This window comes from Rhea pennata, chromosome 4, assembly GCF_028389875.1.
Source record: "Rhea pennata isolate bPtePen1 chromosome 4, bPtePen1.pri, whole genome shotgun sequence".
Taxonomy (NCBI): Eukaryota; Metazoa; Chordata; class Aves; order Rheiformes; family Rheidae; genus Rhea; species Rhea pennata.
Window position 1 is genome coordinate 43,006,417 of NC_084666.1, and position 17,783 is coordinate 43,024,199.

Sequence of the window (17,783 nt, forward strand, 5' to 3'; positions counted from 1 at the left end):
TACCAAATTGATATCAAATACAAATAAGTTAGGAATATTTCTAATTCTTCTATGATTGCTAATCTCCACACTTTTCTGCTGCAGCTAGCACATAAATGGAAGAATATGACAGTATTCAGCTTTTTCTTTTCCTCTGTGAGTAGGGTATTCCTTTCAATACAGACCTTAGTCTCACAAATGTAATTTCTGGCAGTTTGAAGTACATGATCAACATGGCACAGTGTATGTAGTTAGCCAGTTTTCTAAAATGTTTTCAGTGCAATATGGTTTGAACTTCTAACTGGCAGAAGGTAGAAGATTTGTTAATATTATGCATGATATATAGCTATAAAACACCAATAACATGATTAAGGTACTGATGCCTCATATTATTTTATTTTAATAAGATATTTTTGAGAATCTGACATCCCAAAATGTTCTTGATGTTCTGACGTATGACTGCAGTAAGCAGAATTTTCAAGACTGTGATCTTTCATACCTTACCATGCATGTAAGCTATCCAAAGGACATCCACCTTTTAGAGATAGTGTAAGAAAAATGGTTTGATGTTACGCTACAATGCACTGGGAGAGTATATGTAGTCAAAATATGAGACTTTGGCATAGTAATAATAATCTCCATATAGAGAAGAACTTACTGAGCTACACTTGTTTGGTTCCTTGTCCTTATCTAATAATTTCATTAGTTCTAGAAGAGAGGTTAAGGTACTTCAACAGTGGTTTTACTATAATCATCTGAATTCCAGAACTGGAAGTAGTTGTTACCTATTTACACCACTACCCCTCTCTCAAGTTTTACCTAGACATTCACCTTTTCTGTTTCTTATGTCCATGGTATAACACATAGCAACAAAAGCACAGCATATAAAACAGAACAACAAATTATAGCCTAACTGACAGAAAACATGCCAAGAAATTGTTAATGAATATTCCAGAAAAAAACTATATACACAGTTTGTTGTAGCAAGCTAACTTGCTATTCAGAAAAGTTTGTTTTTCCTCTTTCTGCTTCTATCAAAGATATGGACTTTTTTTCCAAATTATCTGTGCAACCTTTGGAGATATTAATCTCTCTGTTTGTATCTCTTAAAAAGAAAATAGACCCTGTTTTTTGATAGTCTCACTTGTTATTTTACAGTCTTTATAAGAACTGATAACATGTACATGAGACTGTGTCATATAAATCACAAATGTCATGTAATGAGATGCTTTTTTTTTCTTAAATATCACAGAAATGTTGTGTATAGAATGCCACTCATTTTTTCTTTTCTCTGATTTGACCATAAACAAAAACATTTTCAAGAATCTCTGTGCACAGTGCAGTGTTAAAATGTTAACAGATATTTTTTCATCTTGAACAAGCTAATTCTCACAGGACACAGTTCCATCAGCAAGACTTTCTTTAAGACCTTGAACATTTGAATTTCATAATGAAAGCTTAAAAAGGTACATTGTGGCAACTACACAAAAACTAGCATGTTATGTTGTTTCTATGTTTTCCACAATTGTTTTCCAGTGGGCCAGAGCAAGGGCAACTCGTGAACGCTGTGCTTGGCTCACTGGGCCTTGCCCTGCCCTCCCCAGCCCAGTACCACAGCTGTTTGCCATCCCCACCCACAGACACCTTGGCTGCAAGTTGCCCCTTTTTAGTCCTCCCTGGCAGCACCCCTAAATCAGCACTCTGACACCAAGCACAAGATAAGCAGCATCAGGCATAAGGTAACCCATCTGCTGGGAGGCCTCTGGGAGGGACCCTACTCCCCTGCCTCCACCTGCCCCAAAATAGGCATGATTTGCTCCCCACCCCCTCAGGCCTCCCACCCCCCCCCCCAGAACCAGTGCCCCCTAGCTGCCCACACCACCTTCTCCACCTGAGAGACAGAACAGCCCTCTGCTTGCCAGCATCAGCTGCTAAGTCCCCAAGCTGGGCCACCGCCTTTCAACTGGGGATGAAGCAGGCAGATCAGGTCTGGGACTCTGGGCCCAGATTCTAGGGCTGGGAGGTAGAAGCAGCATGAGCAGGGGCAGGAAAAAGCAGCTTCTCCCCTATATACAGCGTCTTCTTCCTTTGATTTCACTCCCTAAAACAGTCAAAACCAAAGCTGAGGATGGGACACACCTCACCCTAAAATACAGGGCTGTCCACACTGTTCCATCCATCCAAGGGCTCCCCAGTCCTCTCGGAAGGTGCAGGGAAGTATATCCCTCTTTGAGGGATGTTCCTATGGGACCTGAGGCCTGCTCAGAGCACCTGTCCTTCTCCTCCTTCTTTCTTTTTGTATTATGTAATAAATAACATAATATTATACATTTATATGTATTATATATATGTTATTATGTTCCTTGTTTCATAAACATTGTCTTGTTGGCTCTTTCTTTTTTTTTGCAGGTGCTAGAGAGACATAGAAAATGTTGTTATGAGTAGCATTATTCTTATGCTGGGAAACCTTGTTGTTAAAATACTCTTTTTGTAAAATGGTGAAAAAAAACATGTCCCAAATCCTAGACGGAGTCTGTTTTTGTGTAATTTATTTGGTCTGCTGGTATCATTCATTTGGCTGTGTTTGTTGCTGTGTGTTAACTATCTCTTTCCTTTCTGTCCTTTCTAAGAGCTACTTCACTGTTTTCCAGCTCAGCCTTCCTGTCTCACTGTCCACTGTGTGTTTAATCTGAGGCACCTCAACAGTTTTTCACAAAGCTACTTTATTTCAGTATCTCCCACATGAAAGTCTGCTATCCACTCCAAGAATCTAGTCATTTTCCACCAAAAACTCACTGCCATCATTTCTGAGGTACTTTTATCTATCCACTCAGTCCTTCTGCTGTCCCTTTGAGGATATATATCTGCTCCTCGCTGAAAACCTTTAACTTTCACCTTTCAGATACCTCAGCATTTCCCACTCAGGGCGGCTTTAGATGTCTCAGCACTCCCCCACCCTGAATCTACAATGCCCTCTCTGAGATACTTCATCTTTTCTCACTCACACTGGTCTACTCTCACCGTGAGGAACCTCAGGATTTCCCGCCCTAAATTCTCTGCTGCCCACTTCAGACACATCGAGATCTGCTCCCCCTCTGCTTCACTCTGCCCTCTGAGGAAAATTAGCTTTTCCTGCCCACAGCACTCCACCGCCCTCTTCAGATATCTCTGTTCAAAGTCGCCATGTCCCCTCTGACGGACTTCGGTCTTTCCCGGCCCGAGCCCTCCCGTGTCACAGTCGAGGGGCCGCAGCGCTCCCCTCACGGGGCTGCGCCGCCTCTTGCAGAGGCGCGAGCGCTGCCCCGCCCCGCCCCAACCGCCCCAACGGTCAAGTCTCCCGGTCCGCGGAGGTAGAGCGCCTTTTCCCGCCTGCGGCTCTGCACTGCCTCCTTCAGACACCTCTGCGTCGCCTCACCCCCTCCAAGTCCCCCCTGTCCCCTCGCAGTCACCTCAGCATTTCCCTCCCGGATCCTCTACTGCCGTACCAACTTTTCCTCAACTCTCCCTCCTGAGTTGCTTCAGCATTTTCCACCCAAATAACTTGCACTACCACCTCTGAAGGACCTCAGCATTCCCGCACATAAACTTGTACTGCCCTTCTACTTTCTCCTTAGAGGTATCACAGTATTTCTTGCTCAAATCCTCTGCTCTCCTCTCTGAGATACCTCAACACTTCCCACAAAATAATCTCTGCTTTCCCTTTGACATACTTCATTTTTTTTCTGGCCCAAACCCTGCCACTTGTCGCCTCTAAGATACCTTTGCCTTTCCTACCCCAAACCCTCTGCAGTTCGCTTGGATGTATACCATCTTCCTGCCAAAATCCTGGCACTGTCTCCTCTGAAGTACCTCAGCACTTCTTTAGAAAACTGTGGCACTTTTCCTTCTGAGGCACATTAGTATTTCAGTGCACAAAACTCTGCTCTGCCCTCTGAGCTATCACGGTGCTTCTGCCTGATAACCCAGCACTGTGCCCTCTACAGTACCTTACCACTTTCTGCCTGGATACTTCCTCTATCCCTTCTGAGAAACCTCAAAGTATTGTAGACTTGCTGAATTTTGATTACTAGAATATTAATGAAATTCTGCCTGCAGCGTTGCAAAAGAACATGTGCCCAAATGTACTCTTGTACCCTCTCTGAGATACTTCAGCATTTTCCAGCCAAACACCTGCACTGCCTTCACTGAGGTATGTCAGAGGTACTTGAGAACCTTATCTACATAAAATATAATGAAGAAGCCTAGAGAAAGGCCAGAACAGTAAATATACTAAATATTAGCAGGGATTCTTTTAATAACTTATCTCCACATGCTAGAAATTTTAACAAAGGCAAATGCCAGACCTGGGTGAGCCTGTCAATGCAGAAAACCACCAGCATTCTAAAAAGTAATTCAAGATTTAATTGTCAGTTTGCTAAAAAGAACGTTTTCTCTGGGTGGATTGACACTGTGTATTGTACATTAACAAGAAATCAATTGAAGCCTGCATATAATTCATAGTTAAGGTATATCGTTACTCAGACGACATTATTATAAAAATACTTTTGAAAGGATATAAAGAAAACAGGTGAGAACTGCCATCATACAGTTTGTTCGCTATAGCCTGCCCCTAACAACAGAAAGTAATAAAGGGATATGAACTCGTATTTTTCACCAGTCTTTTAGGGATGGGCAATAGATGGGCAACTATATAGAAAAAATTTGCCTCTCACTTCATAATTTCTTGTGGGAAGGCTGGAACAGAAAATACACAGACATGCAGACTTGTGCAATGCTCTCTGATGTTTCAATTTACATAGCCCAGTGGTATAGTAACAGTACTTTACATTATGATTTCTGCATTTGTAATAGCAAATTGTGGCAAATGGCAAACCAAGAAGCAGAGCTGTTTCTCTACCAAAGAGGAGGGAGAACCTGCCATGGATAAGGCACAGTATTGATCAGGTTCAATATTCTTGACTGAGGAGACATGCTGGAGCAATTCCTCTCTCTTGATTCTTCCTTTGTTGTTATTCTTGTGGGAGCTGTGACCATCTTTTGTACTTTCTTGTTATTTCCTTTGTGTTTTTATCATATATAGGATGTTTTATATATGTCAGGTACATATTCTTTTTTTTTTTTCTTTGTTACACCCTAAAATCATTCCTACCAGCTTTCAAAGTTGCCTTCTTTTTCTCTATAGAAATAATTGCCCTAACACTGCTGCTTCATTTCTATCTTTTTAAATCAGTGTATTCACCAGTCTGTCACATAGGATGACTTGTGCCTTGACAGCAATTCCTCTTATTTTCGGTGAATCCAATCAGTTCTATGTGGCACTAAAGGAACTGATTCCCTGGTGACAGTGTGACCTCTGATCAGATATCATTTCTATTTACTGTCTGTGCTTTCCCACTCTTGTATTAAACTCTTCAAAATACAATGATACTCCTTCCTCACTGACAGAGAGAAAAGGTATTAGTACTACTATTAATTTAAGGTACTATATTTTTGGTTCTAAAGGATGGAAAGTTGGGAAACCAGAGCAGAATCAGAAATGAATAAGATGAAGGCTGAAGATACCACGAAGTGAGTCTAGTGAAAGGGCTCCACTTATATACTTGCAGCACATGCCCTCTGCAGTTTCTTTTCTTCTTCATGAACTCCTCTGCAACTAAACTCTTTCCTCTACTCTGAAACTGAACAGAGTGGTTATGTAGGAAAGCTAAAATGCAGGGATACTCAGCTGCCTTTTCTTTGTTTGTGCGTGTAGCCATTTTGCATATACATGATTTGAGCTTTGTGGAAATAAGGAGCTAACTGATTCAAAATAAACAGACATTCCCAGATGAATAGAAAACAAATGAGTAGCTCTGGATTGTATTTCCTTTGAATATATTGAGTTACCTAAGTAAGTGAATCAATTAAGGAAATTATAGGTATCTTAGTTTTAGCAGAGACAGCCATGTTTTTTTAAAGTTCAAGAGTGTCACTTTCTGGCCACAAGATGAATGATGCCTTTTTCAGTGACAGAATTAAAATCTAATTATTTGTGAAAGAGTTCATCACAAGAGTGAGATCAGATGACATGTTACTACATGTCCGCTAACATTTTGTTTTTCTACTGAAAACTTCTGGTTTCTTAAAGTGACCTGTTTTGGGAATGCCTTACTGCCTTCTCTTCTTGCCCCCAAAGAAAACAGGACAAAACAAATTAAATATCAATATCCATCAAAGTATGATCTTGGATAGGGGCAGTCCACATCAGATAGCAATGGACACAACACTTCTAAGCTGGAAGGACTTAACTTCTAGTGAGTTTTGCTTCATTGTCCACACTGTCCCAAAGTTATGTTTCTTATGGAAGTGTATTAGTTTATATGGAGGATTTTATCCATAAAATAAGGTAATCTTTAAAGAAATACTTAAATATATAAGAAGATAATAAACTATGAGATATGATCAGCCTTAAATATGGTCACATAAGGCAAATGATTTTTTCAGCTCCACAGCAGAAAAGGAAGTCCAGAGTGTTTTTATTGCAATTAAAACAGATACCGTGCTTCTATTCTTAATTATGATTTTGTAAATGTCTTAAAAGAATGGCCACGCTGATGCAAGTGAATGCAAGTAACAAGGCTCAATTTGTATCTTTGTAGCAAGTTTTCAGAAATCACTATCATGCTTTTATTTCTATTATGAACATACTTCTTAACTGTATCCTAGTAAATATCTTTTTAAACTATCCTGTTTTTACATTAGCTAAGGGGCAAAGAGCACAGTAACTATAATTCAGACTATAATTCAGACAATTCACCCTGAGATATGCTACTAATTGGAATGGCGAATATGTATGGTAACTAACCAAACTGGCAAAAACAAGTGGTTAGAGATTTATTAGACTTCTGTTCCTAAATCAATTATAGAAAGAAAATGCAGAAATTGTCCAGACTGGAGGTAGAGACAACACAACGTTAAGTGTGATATTTATAGACACAGTCTTGAGAACCAAATATGTAAATAACTATTTTAAAACACACTGGTTACGCATTTAAAATGTGCAGTATGAGCAAAACCTTAAAATGATATCTTATAGTGCAAGTCCCTTCAAATCCCACAAACATAGTCTTCCCATTCACCTCACAAGCTGCCTACTGAGAAACAACAAAGGATGAAACTCAGTTATGCTTAAAATGCAATGGCACCTGAAGATACCATTTTGGAAAAAAGAAGAATAACTGCAAGTATTTCAAAGTCCTAGTACACTTAAATTCACAGTAACTGCTGGATAGAAAATAGAAGCTGAAGAAAAAGCCATGGCCCAAAAATACGAAGCCTCTCAGCTGAAGAGCCTTAATAAATACAGATGTAAATGAAAATAAATCTGTTCAATCATAACTCCTACTACAATATGACCATTTTTTAGCTTAACCAATAAAGCAACCAATACTTCTTTAGTTTCCCCTGAATCTATCTTCAACAGCAAAAGCAATATAAGTCTACTGTGTATCTCCCTAATTCAGAAAGTAAGCCCTAAATACTGACTAATAAATGGAATTCTGAGACATTTTGTTTTAATTAACGTAAGCAATAAGAGAAGTAAGACTATTAAGAGACACAAGCCATTTCCTGAAACAAACTAAAATCCAATCTTAATATAAGTGATGCATCTGGTAGTATACTCAATTTTTTTTGTGAGAGCATCTACTAATTATTATAGGTAAAACACAACATACAGTGTAGATGTTATACTCCTTTTTTCAATAAAAATGCTTTGTGCTTTAGAGTGCTGTATTGTGATTGAAATTAACCTTCTAAGCAGAAATAGTAAACAAACATACAGTGTAGGAAATTGATTAATATAGACAGTGTATGAAATTTATTATTTTTTTATTGTTGGGGGAAATTCTGCACAGAAATATGAGTGAATACGCCATGTAGCACATATGTAGTATGTCTGCCTCTGAGGCAATGTCAGATCAACTCTATGTACAGTAGTACATAGATTGATCTACATACGTACAATAACTCAGTACAATTTTTTATATCTGACTTACCATACATAAGCAGATTTATAGCTCTGAATAGATTTCCCCTATTGTCCTTGGAAACTTCTAGTATCAATCACATTCTGTGGAAGGCAGTTCCAAAGCTCAATTATGTGTGTTGTGTGAAGAAGCATCTTTCTCTTTTTTTCATTTTGTCCTGCCTCATGTAGTTTGTAATGTTTTAACGTCACAATGTTTTTATTGTATTGCTTTAATGCCTCTTTTTATTGTATTGTTTCTTATTCGTATCACTCATAAAGCTCTCTGACAGTACATTTTGATTATGTTTTTGCAATTTAGTACAGAACCCTTTTCATACCTTTGATCACGCTTGTCATTCTTCTCTACACGTGTTCCAGTTCCACTATATCCTCTCTGAGCTGAGGGACTGCATATAGTATTCAAGATGCAGAAATATAGTGGATTTATTCTGTGGTATAATAAAGGTTTCTGCTTTGTTCTCTGTTACATCCTTTTCCTTTTCCTTTTTCTTTTTTCCTTTTCTCTCCTTTCTTCTTTTTTCTTTCTTTTCCTGTTTCTTTTTTCCTTTTCCTTTTCTTTTTTCCTTTTCTCTCTTTTTCTTTCTTCTTTTTTTCTGTTTTTTTCCTTTTTTCTTTTCTCTATCTTTTCTTTTTTCTTTTCCTTTTCTTTTTATTTTCTCTTTTCTTTCCCTTTGTTTTTACCTTTTCCTTTTCCTTTTTCAAATTCTTACCAAGTACTCAGCTAATTATTTAATAGAACTATTTATTATAATCCTAATGTCTTTTTTGAGATTTGTAGTAGATAGGTCAGAGCCCATTACTGTAAATGTAAAATTGGGATTTTTTTTCTCGTGTGTATTATTTTACAGACTTTCATTCATTTCATGAAATTCACCTGCCATTTTATCACGCAGCCACCCAGCCTCTCAATATTCTGTGATCCTTCATAGTTGATTGTATCTTTAATATCCTCATTGATGTACTATTGTTAGCAAATGTTGCCATTTCATTATTTATACTTATGAAAATAAGTAAAGCAAAATTTTCATATATTGGCCATCTAGTGCTTCAGGCTGAGAAACATCACAGGTAGCTTAAACAGTCCAGTTCTTTTTTGTATTCAAATTCCATCTGCTAAAATAATCAGCAAACAGACCAGAGATCAGAATTCAGATCTTGAAAAGTTTCAGGAAACATAGTTCATCACTAAAATAGTAATAATAATAATAATAATAATTCAGATTATGTTTTACCAGAAGATATTGGCTTAAATTATAGGATATTGGATATTGGCAATTTTGTCCCATTTGCACTGTACCTCTCTCTCTCTCTGCCTATTCAAAACTGAGGTAACTTATATAAACAATGTCCACTTAGTACTATAGGGAGAGAGGATGTGATCATTTCATCTCGTCTGCTTTACTTTCTTTCTGAGGTACTGCAGTGACATTGCTTTTGATCTTATTGTACAGTCCATAAAACAAAATGAAATATTTTCTATTTCATAATGCAGAAAGTGGATGTTTCTCCAGTCCTAGATGAAATATGGATCACATGCTTGTCTGAGATTGCAGAACACTGGATTACGTGAGCCAGGTCTCTTCCAGATCTCTGTTCCTTGTTTCTCAAAGTGCCTTGTACCTTCAACCACAAATTACTACTATCAAAAAGGGAAAGGATTAAGTCAGACAAACAAGAAAGGAAAGTAACATGTTATGATGGGAGAAGACAGTAGAGGACAAATAAAACTCAGAAGATAGATGCAGGGGTAATGTAAAATGCAGATCCTCTGGAGAGGAGACTGAAGCTTGGGAGGGAAAGCAGATGGAGGGAATCTGAGGAAGTCCATGAAGGACAAAGAAAGCATAAATGTGTCATAAAGATAGTTTATGTGTGTGTTTCTTGAAAGAAATGGAAGCATAAAATCTGTTCCTGTGCTTTCCATAGGGAAGCAAAGTATATGATCCCTGCTGCACAAACATTCAAATTCATAATGTGGATATCAACCTCCTTCTGGCTTCTCTTGAACTAATGATATTGGATATTATTTCATATAGTAGAATCAATATCCTATGTAATATACTCAGTCTAATTTCTCTTTTCACTTTCTTTAGGTCCCTGTGGCATCCTGGGTACAACTTCTATATCTAATATGAAATGTGCTTTCTTGTTCTCTTTCTGACTCTGTTATTTCTGAATAATCTTTAGCAAGTGCTCTGAATTGTGTTTACTTCCATATGCGTCTTACTGGTGTTTATAGAAGAAGATTCTATCTAAAGGATTTCTCATTTTGTCTGAAGGTACTGGGCTCACACGTGTCCTAATCTCTCTCAATAATGAATTTAATATTTCATTAGGTGGGTTCTAGCAAAGCGACTTCTTACAGACAGAAATTTTACTCAGGAGTTTGATAATTTACTCATAGCTCTCATATGAGGGACAGTGTGATGCAGATCTTATCTATCCAGTAGCTTGGATCAGTCCAGGGTAGCTCTTTGAAGAAAAGGATTCAAATTTTGTGTTTGATCTGATGTTCAGTGAGGACTCAGTGATGAGATTTGAGCACAAAGGCAATGTGATTTCAGTAGCCATTTTTGCTAGGCAGAATAACTTCTGTGTTCTGAGATATTTTCATTTTTTGTGAAGTTTTATAATATTTTTGTAGGTATAGAGAATTATAATAATTGAGCCAAAGGCTAAACATACATTGGTTCCCTGTAGTTAAATCTGAATGCAATACAAAGATCATTGTGTTCCAGCCAAACAGATGGAAAAATCAGTATGTTTTGTGGACAGAACTCCCTGAATACCAAGAAGTATGAAGCTCATATGAAGTGTAAGTTTTGACAAAAGATTATTGCATACATATTCAAAATATATAACCAGATCATATATGGGATATGAGTTAACACTATGACTTTTGGATTACTTAAAGCAGGAACTACATTTCAGATACTACTTAAAGAGCAACCAAATATTGGTAGCAATGTATGCTTTTGATCTAGTTTAGCTTGGTGGCATAGCCATTTACAGGAACATTAGTGAAGAACATAACATACTGAGATTGTTTTGACAAAGCTGAAACGAATCGAAGATATATTATTATGATAGGAGTATCCAAGCACTACAACGACCTGGCAAGGTATTTCATCATTCTCATCTACCACTGTATGACGGTACTCCTTGAAGAGTGGTTTTGAGGGTTTAATTATCTTTGACCTGTTTTCATCTTGAATTGATTGATCACCTTCATATTAGTTCTCCAGCAATGTCAGTATGGAGGTATGAGCAAATATATTATTTAAATGCCTGTATGAAGATGTTTATTTATATCAAACTTTATAATGATACAATGGTTTTGTGAAGCAAGGCCTTAAGCAACAGTATCTGTTTAAATAGACCCTGTCTCCCTCCTACTTCTAGACGTCCCTTAATATATTCCTCTTGCTACTCATCACACCCTCAGACATACAGACACAAATGTTTGTGAAATTTCATTATGAACTAGACCAGGGTACTTTCATCCAAGATGAAAGTAGTCATTATTTTGACAGCAGGACAGAACTACCTAGCAAAACTATCTCCTGAATAAATAAGTTCTGAGGAAAAGACTGACTGTGACTGTCCTCACTGAAAAATACCAAATGATGGGACTGGTTTCAGGAACTAGCCTCTGCTGCCCAGGTAGTGTCCTCTCATCCCATGATCCCACAAGCAGTTAAATCTAGCACAGATTTGTACTTGCACCAGATGTCACAGACTTGCCTTTGCCTCTCTCCCAACTACACATTTCACATTGCCCAGCCTCCTTATGCTAGTTATAGCATCTGTAAGACTACATAGTGAAACTGGAGATCTGAGACTGACCTGGCTGAAAAAAACTAACCTGGGGGGACATAGTTTAATTTTTATTGGATAATTTTCCTGTTCACTCATGGCTGCATGAACACAAGGCACAGGCAAAAAGAACAGGAGAGAAGATGAGAACGAGGGGAAGGGCAAGACCACCCATTTTGCTGGCGGCATCAGTTTACACTGCATTAAAATGATTATGAAAGTATGGTGTAAGAAATACAACATGCAATGGGAGGTCTACAGAAATCTACAACAAATCCTATGAACACAGAGAGAAGTTTTAGATTCAGTTATTACACCAGTAAATTAAAAATTATATTCTTTAATTTCTTCACAAATTTTATGCCTCATGTCTGTCAAATACTGATGCTTTAATGAGTGCCTGTCTACCCAAAACATTATTGCAAGCACTGAAGGAATATCAGGCTGTGCAGTCAAAATGAGATGGGTTGGTTAAAGGTATATGTCGACAGAGGAAACAATTCTTTTAGGTTCCAGAGATAATCAGTAAAATGCTCTGATGGCCATGAAAACTTAACACAAGGGTATGGGAAAACTGCCTGAAGAACAAGAATTTAAGATGAACAACCAGGTTATTAAAATGTACCTTGTTCTTTTTTTCTCCCAGTCTTACATCTACGCTGAGGTCACTTTATGTATGCCACACTCAATTTTATAAAGTGTATTATTCTCTCCAAATATGACTCATGACAAACTCCAACAAGCTAATTTCAGCTATACAGACATTTGAAATTTCTGAGCTATTTATACATACCAGAATAAATCACATGTATAGATGAAGGTTGGATGCAGTTGGTTTGGCAATTAACCAAATTATGCCTATATTAGTATAATTAAAAATTTTGGAGCAAAATCGTAACAAGAAAAAGAATGTAATAGACTCTAATAAAAGAGCTGATAAATAAATTACACAAACTCTTAGAATAACTGGAGGTGAATCAGTTAACTCATCAGTGAAGGGATCTGAATAGATGAAATTGGCTGTGGGCAGCTCAATAATCAGAAAATTACTGGCCATATTTGGAAGGACAAAACAAAAGAGGAAGATGAAGTTGTGTATTTTTATAAATTTAGAAATACATTTGAGGAGAAAAGCCTTTTATACTTAGAAGTCATATAGGTTCTTTTCCTCTAGTTATAACCTGCCCAACCCTTTATACACAGAAGCAACAAAGGAATTTGTATAACTTAACTCTGTACAATTATTTGAAGCTTTGAAATGTAAAAATGTTCTGTACTGCACTGTAACTATTTTAATCGTGTTTCAAAATAAGGAATTTCAGCTGTGCAGGCTACAATATTGACTCATCTTGATAGAGGAATTGTGAATAGCAATAGTGATAGAGAAAATTCTGTTGACCTGACTTCTCTTCCTTCCCACTGCTCCTGACCATAAATACCTTAATCTCCCTCACAATACTTGGGTGATAAAAAAGCTCTGTATATGAACAGTATTTGCAAAACTGTTGCAAATCTAAGGTCATCTCAGAACACACTGTTTTAGTTGATTAATACAGTTGTATATGGATAGCTGAATCTAAAAGAGAAACTCTATATAAAACTAGTTTGAACTGGAAAATCAGGAGTGTTTTCCCTTGAAAATGAGTTATAACAATATGAATGTGCAACGGTATGAGGGCACCACAGTCATCACCAGCAAATAAATATCCCTCTATAAGAATCCAAGTAGGAGTGACCACCCATAGACCAAGTCTTTCCTACAAATTGGCACATGGGCATGTTAGTATGCAAGAATTGTCTAATAAAAGGGAAGCGTGGCTGACTAATTTTTTTCCTGATTTTGATTAGTAAGAGAAGAAATAAGAAGTAATAAGAAAGTCAGTCTCTTTCTACTCCGATGTGTGTGGAGTCCACATGAAGCTTAAGGCTACTTCTTGTAACAAAAGGAAATTATTCTTCTGAGTATTGTTTTTCTGAGTCTGCAAAGAGAACCAACCACTCAAGAAAGTTTTAAATTGATTTGTTCCCTTCCCTGGGGTATTTATTCTCAGATGTCGGAGTTACAGTTCAGATGTCAGCATTCTAACATTTCTGGTCATTGTAGAAGAAATATTCAGTTCATGCACTTAGCTATCTGTGTAGGACAGAATGAAAGCAATTTAGGAGACTGTAACAAGAATATTATTTCCTTTATTTTTTTAAAAAAGTGAAATATTGCAAGAGTTGATGTGAAATGATCCTTTAGCTCTGAGCCACTTGGGATAAGTTTACAGTGGAAACATTAAGCATGGCAAGGACACCTACAGATGTGATTTTTTGGTAGAACTGTGCTGGCAAAAACCCCTGCCGTAACTGCAGTTTTATGCATTTTAATGCTTTTCCTAGTACCATTACTTCAGTACGAATCAAACTCGTACATACTCTCTTTCTTTTTTTTCTCTCTGTATTGATAGGAGAAAGACTGGTGCTGATCTGAGCTGGAAGAGTTAGCAAACTGTATAAACATGCTCTGTCCCCACAACACGTGAAGGAGCAGGGAATGCTGTTCTGACCAGCGCTAATGAAATTCCTAAGCCTCTTCAGCTCTCCAGTTAAACCCTTACCTGTACCAAAGCATTTTTGGTGGTGATTCCCACCAAGTTTTACGCTTGAATGCACACTGTAATGGAATACCCACCATCTCTCTGCCCAAAACAGAGAAGAGTCTTCAGGAAGAGAAATGACTGGCAAATGTTTTCTGTCCATTGGTACCGTACCTCTGAATTTGTAAACATATTTCCCAGAAGTTTTATCATGTCATGCTTCCTGTACACTCCTAAAACAGCCAGGGCGTTTTCTTGTTTCCATTTAGAGCTGTGAAGTGTAATTTGCCTACTCTGAACCTGTTTAAAACTTCAGCTGGTATTGTTAGAATTGTGTGCGAGGTAAAATGAGTGGTAATAAGCAAGAGACGCTTATAAGCAAATGAAACTATCAGGAACCTGTAACAGCTCACTTTCGAATTCACTAAAACTATGTTATTATTTTCATAAAATGTAAAGTTCATGGCTAATATACCAGAAACCTTACAGTCTAAGTAGTTGCCTATTTATTGCAGATATCTAAAATGGTATTTCCAGGGTGTTCTTTTTCTTATTATTTTTAGAAACATATCTTAACTGACACAAGATCTCAAGGAAGATCTAACCAGGTAGCTGATTATACTGACGAAACACTGAAATCAGCTACACACAAAATGCTGTCAAATTACCAAAATAACCTAAACACTGAGAAAAAAAGTCTTTAGATAGATGTATATTTTTCAAATTTACTGTATTTGTTCTATTAGTTAAAGTACACTCTTCTTATACTGTCCATAATCTCTGATATCATGCTGTATAGTCCACGAAATTAAAAAAAGCATAAAATGTGTGAACGATAAATGTTACAATAGCAGTTATTTTCATATTTCAAATATATTAAGAAGAAATGTCTTCCTTTTTTATTCATGCCTTTTCTACTTTCCTCTTAAGACATAAAAGGCAGCATACTGAAATCTCCAAGCAATTTTCAACCTTCAAGTTCAGGAGAGATATCAGGATTAAACTATGGTTTTTAACATATTCCTAAATTGCATCCAAGGAAATTTAATAAAACATTGTACTAATAGTTTGAATGGTGTCATTTTAGCTATAAAAGTATGATGGAAACAATTATGCACACCTGTCTTAGCAGCAGAAATAGATAAAATAAATGTAGAAAACAACACCTACAGAGAACTTCATCAAAAGAAATCGTAGGCAGAAAACAGGCCTACAATAATTTCTAGCCCTTTTGTAACGGATGACACTGGATTCCAGTCCCAGTAGTAACATTTATTAAGCACTTAGACACTGAAAACAAGTGTTAGAGCTACCATGATTCAAGTGTACATCTATCAAATGATTCTTTTGCTAGAACATCTCAGTGCTTGTATTGCTGCGTTGCAGATTACTTAAAAATGCCCTGGTTGAATGGATAATAATGTTTATTGTGCATGATGTCTTTCACTGTCCTCATTCTGAGAGAAGTGTTATCCTGTAAGTTAAATGCTAACCTGCAGTGTTCAGACTAAATAAAGTTATCTTCTTGTTCAAAAGATGCTGCCAGTTCTGCACAAATTTGGAGGAAACTGTCAAAACACAATCTAGTTGCCAGAGTCCAACTACAAAATTCTTATTAGAACACTTTAGAAAGCAGGAAAGACATGATTCATGAGAAGAGTGAATTAGTTCGCTTACAGAAGTGCAAGGCAGAAACTTGCATATGCCTTTCCATTATCAAGAATTTTATATTTAGCACATAAGATTAATTTTTATTTCCTCATCATTCAACTAGTTCAGTCCTATCCTATCATATAGATTATTTTACTTTTTTGTTAGGAAATAACTTGATCTCCTCCCAGCCACAGTGATCAACTTCCTCACACAAACTCACAAATGCTATACTACAGTCAATTTCTGGCAAATCTTATGTCCCAATCCTGCAAAACTAAATAAATAGGTGAGCAAAAATTCCAAGCTAATGAAAAACTCTGCTTACTTAGTTTTGAAAGGAAACTGTTGCAAGATCTGTTTTGGCAGGATTGGACTTTAGCAGGACTCTGCCTCTATTTAGCCTTTAATTGCATGTAGATCTCACTTCAGTCACATCATTAAGGAGGAAAACATATCTGCGAATGAGATTCAGTACAAACCATTTTTATGAGTCTTCAACATTTAATTCCTGTTCAGCTGTTTTGGCATCAAATTGTGGTTAACATTTACTTGTGTGAATTTCTGAAGATCCTTTTTCTTAAAGAGCTTACAGTATAGGGCTGTAATATTCAAACCATGTGCCTTTATGGATCCTAAGTTCAGGATCCCAAAGTAGTCAATGGAGACAAGCAGATTCCTAATCTAGATATTTTGATTAACTGTGCGAGTTAACTAGGAGTTTACTTCTGTCTGCTGTTTATATATACAGTTTATACAGGCTCATTGCTTCAGTGCAAACAGAATCAAATACCCATAATGCTAAACCCGTTGTGGAACATACTCATGTGCCTATTCCGCTTGGCCTATATATAATTTTTGATAAATATAAAAATATTACTGAATTACTCTACATGAATACATGTATAAATTTAATTTTCAGTTTTCCTATTAAGTTCTGCTGGTTGCATCTTCTGTGTCATGTTGCAAACAAAGTAATACAGCAGAGTGGCTGCAGAGGAGGACATCTATTGACTGTTGGATGTTCACTGCTGCCTATTTTGGGGTATTTGTGAAGCACTCCTGTGACTCTTTTTTCAACATAATTTTGACATTCTGGAGTAGAATGGAATGTTGTTGAGTACCCTTTGAGCTATAAGCATGCCGCTCTCTCGGAGCTGGAGGGGAAGTTCATTACATGGAAAATGTGCACTGGGAAATGTACTTTCCTCTTCTGTGCACTTATCATATATTCAAATCCCAGTCTTATTTGGCACTCTCAAAATTATCACATGGAATACTTTACTCCTTTTTGGGATCCTCCTCCTTGGAGCTCTCTTGCACTGTTTTGTGCACCGAAAGCGGGTGGTCCGCACTGGAGAGCGTGCGATGCATTGGACAGACATCAAAAACCCCTCAAGCTACAGAAGAAGAATGGCGATTTATGATGAACCTAATAAATGGACATTTATGTTGTGGTGAATGGTTTGATGACCTTAAAGATGTGGTCAAGTGTTATCAGGTTAGGTGTTATTATAGGATTGTTACTGTAATAGATATTAACTTTCCTTAAGTGCTTCTTAAATTTTAATTGCATGAGTCTTTTGTGTAAGTTATCAGTGTATTTATGAAGTATCAGAACACACCCCAGTAGGTCCCAGTTAGAATTAAGCCCATGTAAGAGAGTAGCAGTGACCTCTAACCTTGTCTTTCTAAGGAAAACAAAACTTACCATGTTTGACTTAATC